The sequence below is a fragment of the Suncus etruscus genome, chromosome 3, assembly GCF_024139225.1.
Source record: "Suncus etruscus isolate mSunEtr1 chromosome 3, mSunEtr1.pri.cur, whole genome shotgun sequence".
Lineage (NCBI taxonomy): Eukaryota > Metazoa > Chordata > Mammalia > Eulipotyphla > Soricidae > Suncus > Suncus etruscus.
Window position 1 is genome coordinate 51,317,368 of NC_064850.1, and position 10,513 is coordinate 51,327,880.

Consider the following 10,513-nt stretch of genomic DNA (forward strand, 5'->3'; position numbering starts at 1 on the left):
TGAGCCAGGAGTACCTCCTGAACATTGCTGGGTGTGGCCCCCAAACAAAACAAAACTAAAAAGAAAAAAGTAAAGAAGGAAATTAAAATAGAATTAATTCTACCATCCAGCAATGTATCATAGCCAACTGATGCAATGACCCACAGTTGATGGAAAGTGAATGACCAGCATCTTTTCTACTCATTATTTAGCAGTGTCCAACCTCTTCTGGACAGAATTCACAGGAATCTCTTGAGCTGTGTGACACTGTACTGTCCCCATCATTCTGTTCTACTCAGCATACCATTGTAATATCCTCTGGTTGGTCTGCCTCATTTTACCACAGGTAGCAGACTCCTTCAAAGCCACATACTAGCATCCTGCACCTTCCTGATACCTGATTTAATGGCATTTTTGTTCTCCACACCCCTTTGCTGTTACCCACACCACTGCCACTTTGGGACCTCACTGCGCCTAACTGCAGCTTCTCTTTTCTGCTGGAAAGGGATCAGCTCTCCCAGACCCCCGAGTAAGTCCTTTCTAAATTATAGAGGCCTTAGTTCCTAAAGATTCTACAGGAGGCAAAGTCCACATCCCTCCTCAAATATAAAATTCCAGACACTTTCTCCCATTTGAGTATTTTCTTTTAATTTCTTAGTGATGTCCTTGGAAGACCCTCCACTTTGTGGGGTGTTATTTTTAGGCTCACACCTGGCTCTCCTTCACTCCTTTTTCCTCCCTTCTCCAACCCTCCCATTCTGTAAAAATCATTAGGTTGTTTTCAGGGTGTAGTTGTTTGCACAGGAGAGCTCTGGTTTCTGTGGTAGTATCTCCTGCAATCAAGTTGCAGGGCCACAGGTTTGACTCTTGTCTCTGTGCTCAAGAAATGAACAGACACTTTGATAAAAAAGAAATACAAATGGCCAAAAGACACATGAAAAAATGCTCCTCGTCACTAATCATCAGAGAGATGCAAATCAAAACAATGATGAGATACCACCTCACACCACAGAGATTGGCGCACGTCACAAAGAATGAGAACAATCAGTGCTGGCGGGGATGTGGAGAGAAAGGAACTCTTATCCACTGCTGGTGGGAATGCCGTCTAGTACAGCCTCTATGGAAAGCGATATGGAGGTTCCTTCAAAATCTGGAAATTGAGCTCCCATTCGACCCAGCTATTCCACTCCTAGGGATATACCCTAGGAACACAAGAATACAATACAAAAACCCCTTCCTCACACCTATATTTATTGCAGCACTATTCACAATAGCCAGGCTCTGGAAACAACCAAGATGCCCTTCAACAGACGAATGGCTAAAGAAACTGTGGTACATATACACAATGGAATATTATGCAGCCGTCAGGAGAGATGAAATCATGAAATTTTTCTATACATGGATGTACATGGAATCTATTATGCTCAGTGAAATAAGTCAGAAGGAGAGAGAGAGAGACGCAGAATAGTCTCACTCATCTATGGGTTTTAAGAAAAATAAAAGTCATTTTTGTAACAATCCTCAGAGACAATTAGAGGAGAGCTGGAACACCAGCTCACTCCATGAAGCTCACCACAAAGAGTGGTGAGCACAGTTATAGAAATAACTACACTGAGAACTCCCATAATCAAGTGAATGAATGAGGGAACTGGAAAGCCTGTCTGGAGTACAGGTGGGGGTGGGGTGGGATGGAGGGAGATTTGGGACTTTGGTGGCGGGAATGTTGCACTGGTGAAGAGGGGTGTTCTTTATATGACTGAAACCTTATCACAATCATTTATGTAATCAAGATATTCAAATAAAGAGAAAAAAATTTTAAAAAAGAAAAAAAAAGAATCACTCTTGGCAGTGCTCAGAGGACCATGTAGGATGCTGAAGATCAGATCTAGGTTGACTGCAAACAATACTAAATGTGATTTTCACTTTAATCTTGTTGCCAAGCCAAAATCTCCTTGGTTTACTTGAGAGTTCCTGAGTGACTTATATGAGGTGAGAAGGAGAGAGATTGCAGCCTGGAGAAGAAAATTTATCTTGTTGTCTATCTCTTTCATCCTGGGAAGGCCTCGGACATCTTACAGACTTTTGTATAGTACAGAACTCACATCTCAACAGCCCTCAACATCCACTTGTTCCCCCTGACATGGGAGAGGATCCCCGACAACCCATTTCTCTTGGAGCCTCAAACTCAGGCTAGAGCCAGTACTTGCTCTTCGCAGGAAAGTAAAGTCAGTCCTAAATCTAAGTCAGGATTTTTGGATTCGTCTCCTTCCCATCAGAGTAAAGAGTTTCAGGAGGAGATGAATAGAGAAGTAAACCAGTTTTACTTAGAAATATGAGGACAGGGAGGGAAAAGGAAGAAAAATTAAAGTAATGCTTTCAAGAAAGAAGGCACTTCTGTAGAGTGAAGAGAGTTGGGCATGCTCATCTCAGGAGGGGAGATGTGGTGGCACATGTCTAACAGCATGAATGCACGCAGCCTAGGCAGGCACCATATGACCTTCTTTGTCCCAAGTTAGTTTATTGACAGTTTTCCCAAACTGTTTGACCTCCTCTGTTTTTTTTTTTCTTTTTTAACTTAGATGAGTCCATTGCCAGTGTGGATGCCACAGGGAGAGCTGGGAGCAATTGAGGGTCTTTTGATAATCTTTGCTTGGTCTTTGTTCCTGCTAGAGCTTCTTCTCTCTGAGAGGTCCAGGCTCTCTGGGCCTGTGCTAGGGATGATGTCTTATCAAACCTTAGTTCTTGTGTCCACAAGGTGAGGCCTACCATAATGATTTTAGTAATGATTTTAGGGCCAGAGCAGCACCTTCAAGTTCCCATCTTGGTTTTGTTATGTCCCAAGAACTCATTGCTAGTCACCTGCTCCACCCCACCTGCATCTACCTGCTTCAAGGTTAGTAGAAACTGGGACAATGTGACCTGAGTGATAGCACAGTGGGAAGAGTGTTTGCCTTGCACAGGATCGACCTGGGTTTGATCTTCAGCATCCCATATGGTCCCTCAAGCCTGCCAGGAGTAATTTCTGAGAGCAGAGCCAGGAGTAACCTCTGAGTACTGCTGAGTGTGACCCAAAAACTAAAAAATAATAAATAAATAAATAATAAATAAGTAAATAATATTTGAAAAACCGGACAAATGTGGTCGGAGAGATAGCATAGAGGCAGGGTGTTTGCCTTGCATGCAGAAGGATGGCGGTTTGAATCCCGGGATCCCATATGGTCCCTCGAGCCATCACTCGAGGAGTGATTTCTGAGCATAGAGCGAGGAGTAACCCCTGAGCGCTACTGGCTGTGGCTCAAAAACAACAAAAAAAGAAAAACCAGACAAATGCCATTGCTAAACAAGGGTTGAAGTGCATGAATCCACTTCCAGGTGAACATTTCCCCCCTATTTCTGTTTATTTATTCCTATTAATTGTTTAAGTGTCAGCTTTCTGGGTCATTTTTAAAAGTCTAGTAAAAAAAAAAAAAGTCTAGTGAAAAAAAGTCTGGGAACTTGTCAAAAAGAGGAAGCCCTGTAAAAAATTTGGATGGTGTCACCATACACCATTTTCTTATTTTATCTCATTTTTCATTCACCTCCCTCCTCTTTCATTTGACATTTTTGCTGGAATCCCACTCTGTGATGTCCAGAGACTGTTCCTAGTTCTGTGCTCAGGAGCAATTTTGGGTAGTGCTTTGAGTGTAGGTGTATTAGAAATTATAATAATATGGGGCAGGGAGACAATCCAGTGTGTAGGGTGTTTGCCTTGCATGTAGCTAAACCTAGATCCATATCCGGCATCCCATATATTCCCCTATGCCTGCCAAGAGCAATTTCTAAGATCAGAGCCAGAAGTAATTCCTGAGCACCACTGGGTATGACTCCAAAACAAAAACAAACAATAAAAAAGAAGTTATAATAATAAAAAGGGAGTGATTGTCTATGTTAATAGGTCATTTAATTTTTTTTTTTAATTTGGGGCTCTAACTAGAAATGCTCAGGAGCTATTCTCAGTTCAGAGTTTGGGGGTCATGGCATGCATCATACAGGGCACCAGGCAGTGCTGGGATAGAATCTGGGACCCCTTCATGCAGTGCCTGCACTCTTGCCCTTTGAGCACCTCCCTGATTCCCTAGTTACTCCCTAAGGCCTCTCCATGTATTATGACCAGACTGATTTAAGTGAACTCCAGTGTGTTCAGCAATGCTAGAGGCCTAGACCTTTATTCCTCTCTTTCAGCACTTTATGTTATTCTTGTTACTGTGCTTAGAGAGATCTCTATGCACAACAGATGCAGCAGTATGTTGTTCGAACCCCAACAACACTGAAGTGGCCCTTGTATTGCTCAGCACTTCAGGATAAGAACAAGACCACAACCCTGCCAAGCAACCACAGCCCAGTCAGCTGAGGATTTCTGAAAGTGGTCTCCAAGGTTCCCTGAACACCACTTAGGAGACCCCTCTATAACGAGGAATAAATAAATCATGAACTTCCAGGAAAGTTCTGGGGGTGCCCTGTAGTGTAAGGGTCTATCTCTAACAGTGCTTTGTTGTCTATGGGAAGGCTGAAAGGATTGATCTGGAAAGTTCCTTTTGTTTTTGTTTTGGGACCACCTGGCTGTGCTCAGGGTTTACTCCTGACTTTGAATTCAGGGTCCACCCCTGGTGGGCTCTTAGGAGCATATGGGGTGGCAGAGATTGAAACTGGGTTGGCCATGTCAAAGGCAAGAACTCTACTTGCTATGCTATTGCTCTGTCCTCTGATCTGGAAAGTTCTTATCAGAGGAAAGAGAAAAGTGGCAATGCTGTGTGGTGATAGATAGGAACTCACGTTCTGAAGGCAATCACTTCACAGTTCAAACCTTGAAATAGACTCAATGTTCTTTGGCCATTATATTGCCTCAGTGGGGGAGGAGAGGAAATGAAAGTTCATATATTGCTTCTGGGATGATATATGGGATTGGTCACTGTAAAGCACTTTGACAGGTCCCTTAACAAAATTATTAAAACTTGAGTGACTCTAGCTCTTCTCTAGCAAAAATGCAAGAGACGTATGTATGAATATTCATAGCAATCTTAGCTAAAGAGTGAATAAATAAATATTGATATTTATGTGCAAAGAAGAACTCTGCTAGGCTACAGCACAGGTGGACCCTAAAATCATTAATTGGAACATGAGCAGAGTGATAGTACAGCAGAGAGGACATTTTTATTGCATGAAACTGGTCTGGTTTGATCTCTTCCTAAGCCAGTCAGGAGTAATTCCTGAATACAGAGCCAGAAGTAAGCCCTGAGTACCTCCTGATATGACCCCAAATGAAAGAAACACATGTTAATGAAAAAAAAAAAAAAAAAAAAAACCACAGCCGCAAACCAGACACAATCTGGCTCTTTATAGAAAATGTTCCAATAGGAGCTGGAGAGATAGCACGGTGGTAAGGCATTTGCCTTGCAAACAGCCCATTCAGGATAGACTGTGGTTTAAATCCCGGCATCCCATATGGTCCCCCATGCCTGCCAGAAGTGCTTTCTGAGCGCAGAGCCAGGAGTAGCCCTTGAACGCCACTGGGTGTGACCCAAAAGCCAATAAAATGAAATGAAATGAAATGAAATAAATAAAATAAAATAAAATAAAATGAAAGAAAATGTCCCAATAGACAAATCCATGAAGAATGTAGGCAGGGACAGGGAGAAATTGGCCTTGGAGTTTTGCTTTATAGAAGGTTCTGGAATGAGGTAGAGATGATGATTGCACCATAGGATGAAGATATTAAACCATACCAGGTAGTGAGCCTTAAACTAGTGAGCTCAGCATTCTGGGTTTACTTGAAGTCAGGAGCAGAGCAGGCATGAGGCTATAAATGCAAACCCATGCACCAGCCCACATGCCAAGTGGACCCCTCTCTTTGGAGTTTTCCTAATGGCACCACAAAAATGTGTACATCCCCCTATAATTACAACAACAGCAACAAAGGAAAAAGGGCTGCTAATTCTGTATGATGGTCAACATGAGTTAGGTAAATCCAAACTTTTTTTTTTTTTTGCACACTCAGTGGTGCTCAGGGTTTACTTCTGGTTCTCTGCTCAGAAATTGCTCCTTGCAGGCACTGGGAACCATATTGGATGCTGGGATTCAAACCACCATTGGTCCTGAGTAGGCCAATGCCCTACCACTGTGCTGTCTCTCCGGCCCTAAATCCAATCTCTTAAATAAAGACAAGGCTATGAGGGCCACCCAGGACCCATTATTTTCTGGACAAGACCTTGATGGGCCAAAAAAAGCAGACAAGAAATGATAAAGAGAATGAGAGGGAGGTTGGAGGGGGAGGCTGATAAGGTCTGGCTTTGGCTGAGGAGATGCACTGTGTACTTTTTCTTGGGGAAAGGGAGGCTGGTGGGGAATGTTACAACAGGGGCCTTGTCTGGAGAAAGTTATATCTGAACAAGGCCTGATCCTTCTATTTTTTTTTTGGGGGGGGGGCGAATCCGGCAGTGCTCAGAGGTTACTCCTGGCTTTGTGCTCAGAAATCGCTCCTGCAGGTACAGGGGACCATATGGGATGCTGGGATTCGAAACACCATTGGTCCTGGGTCGGCTGCTTGCAAGGCAAATGCCCTACTGCTAGGCTTGATCCTTCTATCCCATGGCAATGTGTCCTGCTCAGCTTCATCCTTTCCTGAGACAAAGACTTGCTGCTACTGAGACAGAAAAGCACATTGCCCTGAAGCAGCCAAAGAAAACAAACATAAAGAAACACCCGCCACAACCAAGCAGAAGCTGCAGAGTTCTGCATCGTGCTTGAGAACACTCTGGGCCAAAGATGCAGAGACATTCCTCACAGCTTTTGAAGGACATTAGGCGAGGGAGGGCCCAAGCAAGTTTGGACTTCAGGCAAAATCAATCTTATCTTAGCAATGGGAGAATTGATGTGCTTCTTAGAACATTTATTTGTCAGTTATCAACTGAAGTTTTATCATATCCCAGAGAAATAGGACTACACAGTAGTCTCCAGAGATGGCTGTGTTGATGCAGATCAGCCAGGTTCCCCAGAGCATCAATGGACAAAGTCCAGGCCTCTCATCATCCAGAAGGGGTCGAGCTATCCAGGTTTTTACAGGATTATACACTTGGTTCTACTTTCAGCCCTGGGCTGGGACAAGCAAGCATGTCCTATGTCCCCAGCAGCCTTATTGACAGCTAAGGGTGATTTTCCTCTCAGGGCTAAGGGCATGTGTGTGGCTCTGCTTCCGCCAATCTCTCTAAGAATATGTATTCTGCAAGTGGCCAGGCATCCTGACTCTTGACTGAGTTGGGTGAAGGAAGTTATGCCTTGGGATTTGCTCCTGAGGAAGGAAAGAGGACTTCTGGTCAGGCCCTTCCTGTCCGCTCCTTTCTCTAAAGTGGTGGTTGCAGCGCCCCCTGGTGGGATTAGGGCGTAACTTCCAGGGAAGTGCACACATTCATACATATTTCACACACTCACACACATATGCACTTACATACAAAGACACACACTAATTACAGAGACACACAGAAACACATGCACAAAATACATATAAACACACTCATTCACACAAACACACAGAGACACACATATATACAAACACACACATACACAATAACACAGAGATATACATACAGGCACATGCATACAACACATACACACAAACAAGACAAACTCCAAGGTCAGAGCTGAATGTTGGAATCTGATTGGGGTGTGTGTGTGGTAATTGTGTTATTGGGGCAGGAAAGCAGAATATAACTTTCATTTCACTGGCTATTTTGATATTTTCTTTTTTTTTTTTTTTTTTGGTTTTTGGGCCACACCCGTTTGACGCTCAGGGGTTACTCCTGGCTATGTGCTCAGAAATCGCCCCTGGCTTGGGGGGACCATATGGGACGCCGGGGGATCGAACCGCAGTCCGTTCCTTGGTAGCGCTTACAAGGCAGACACCTTATCTCCAGCGCCACCTTCCCGGCCCCTATTTTGATATTTTCAACATAAGCTAGAAACTTCCCTTTTAGAAAAACAAACCCAATAGTGTGAGCCAAACAAAACAAGGCCAGAGCCAGAGCTAAACTGAAAACCAACAGGAAGGCTGGATTTATGTGGAAGAGAGGAAACAGCGACAATCCCTAGTCCTGATACATAAACAGAAAACAAACTGGTTCTAGAGAACATTTTGTAGAACATATAAAAATCACAACTAGAAACATATTTGACAAGGAGAAACAAAGAACCATCTTGTTCATTTACTCATTTTTCCAGTGTCCTATTATTATATGAAGTTTTCTTTCTTTCTTTTTTTTAAGGAAGGAAAGCTCAAAATGTAAAAACTTATTTTGACTCAGCTAGCTTTCCTTTTTTCTTGGCTGGGTCAGTTTTCCTAAAGGCAAATACTCAGTAAACCCATTTGGCCTCTTCCAGAAAGACTCACATTTCTATTTTTGAGCTTTTCTTATGTGGTTTTGTATCACATTGTGGTACTTAGGTGTTACTTCTGGCTCCATGGTTGGGGAACCATGTGGGTGGGGGCTCAAACCCAAACCTCCTGCATGCAAAGTCAGCACTCCAGCCTGCCTCTAGGCCTGTGTGGCTTCATACAACCTGAAAAAGCTTGTGTGGGGATATTTGGGACCTTTCTTCGGTCCTCTAGCTTGTTTTATATTTTAGGCTGTCCTGATTTTGCCATCCCGAACTATTTCCTTCAGTACTATTTTTTTTTTTTTTTTTTTTTTTTTTTTTTTGGTTTTTGGGTCACACCCGGCATTACTACTGGCTCTATGCTCAGAAATTGCCCATGGCAGGCTCAGGGACCATATGAAATGCCAGGATTCGAACCACTGTCCTTCCGCATGCAAGGCAAACACGCCTTACCGCTGTGCTATCTCTCCGGCCCCTTCTACAGTACTATTTTAAGTCTAAAAAATATTCTGTCTCTTTTAGCTGGTTTCCACCTGGGGGAAAAATAACCATTTTTACTGAGGTACCTGGATGACAATACTATTAGCTAATACTATTATCCAATCTTTTCTTTTCTATTTCTTTGTTATTGTTGTTGTTGTTTTGCCACAATGGCAGTGCTAGTGGTTACTCCTGGCCCTGGGCCTCAGGAATCATGCCTGGGAGTACTCAGGGGACCATATGGGAATCCAGGAACTGAACCTAGTTCAATGGGTTGGCCATGTGCAAGACAAGAACCCTACTACCTAGATTATGGCTCCAGCTCCTGTTAATCATACTTTTCATGCATACATCATTCCGACATTATATTCATGTTCAGAAAATAATCTTCCCCCAACCAGTGCGCCAAGGACCCTCCCAAATGTCACACCCCCATGTGAGCTCAGTTCTATAGACAAATTCTAGAGTTCTGATGACATTGATGTTTGTTGCTCCCTTACTATGTTTCTTTTTTATTACATTTATGGGAGATCTCTCCCCCCTTCTCTCTTTGTCTCTCTCTGTCTCTCTCTCTGTCTCTCTCTGTCTCTCTGTCTCTCTCTCTCTGTCTTTGTCTCTCTCTCTCTCTCTCTCCCTTTTTTGGCTCTGCACTCAAAATTTACTACGAGCAGGCTTAGGGGAACATATGAGATGCCAGGGATTGAATCTCATTGGCAGTGTGCAAGGCAAACACCCTACCTACTGTACTAACTGTGGGGCCCTGGGTTCTGTACAAGGAGGGGCACCATTCTGCAAGATAAAAGACCACATGTTAGGCTTTCTCAAGCCTGCTTTCATTAACACTGCCCCATGCTATCTGGTCATACCAGGTAGCCTATCTGAAAAGGACACAAGAGAGCAGTGGGAATGTATCCTAGACAACAGCTAAAGATCATCAGAAGCTAAAACCTCCCTATATCCCCCCTTATATAATCAGTCTTGTGACCTTGGGCGTGGTCATTTCCTTTGGGAGACGAATCTGGGGAGTCAGTATGGGGCTTGTTGCAGACAGAATAGTTTTGTTTTGCTTTACTTCAATTGTGTGGTCTCATCCTTTGACTTTGGACCCTAACACTAACACTCCCCTCTGGCCCTCTTTTTAAAAACATTTTAAAAGAGACATTTAAATTTTGGATTTAAAGCATAAGCTCAAAATGCAAACGATTATCAGTATGTTTACAGCGTTTCCATTCCGCTTGCTCAGGCTGAGTGAAGGCATGCTGGGCTTGGTGTGTCAAGGCCAAAGTTCACATTCCTTCCTGAGCAAGGTTCTGTCCACCCTCCGACTGGTATCTCCCTCCCCTAGCCATTGCCCTCACCACCTGCTTGTTGACATTTGGGGGAACTCAGCAGTCTCCTGGCAATCAGAGTTTTCATTGCTCAGAGCTCAAGCCCTTGTCACCTCTCAGCCAGTTGGAATGCAACCACTCTCCTGCAAAACAGAGGGCCATTGTCCACACCCTTCTGAGCATTCCAACACATCAATTTGGCAGCTTAGACCCAACTCTCCTAAGATCCCCAACCCCCTCCCTCCAGCCACAATCTGATTAGCTTTTTGCAGCTTCAGGGAGTTGCTCCTTAACTCATATGTGAGCATTCTTTGGTTCAC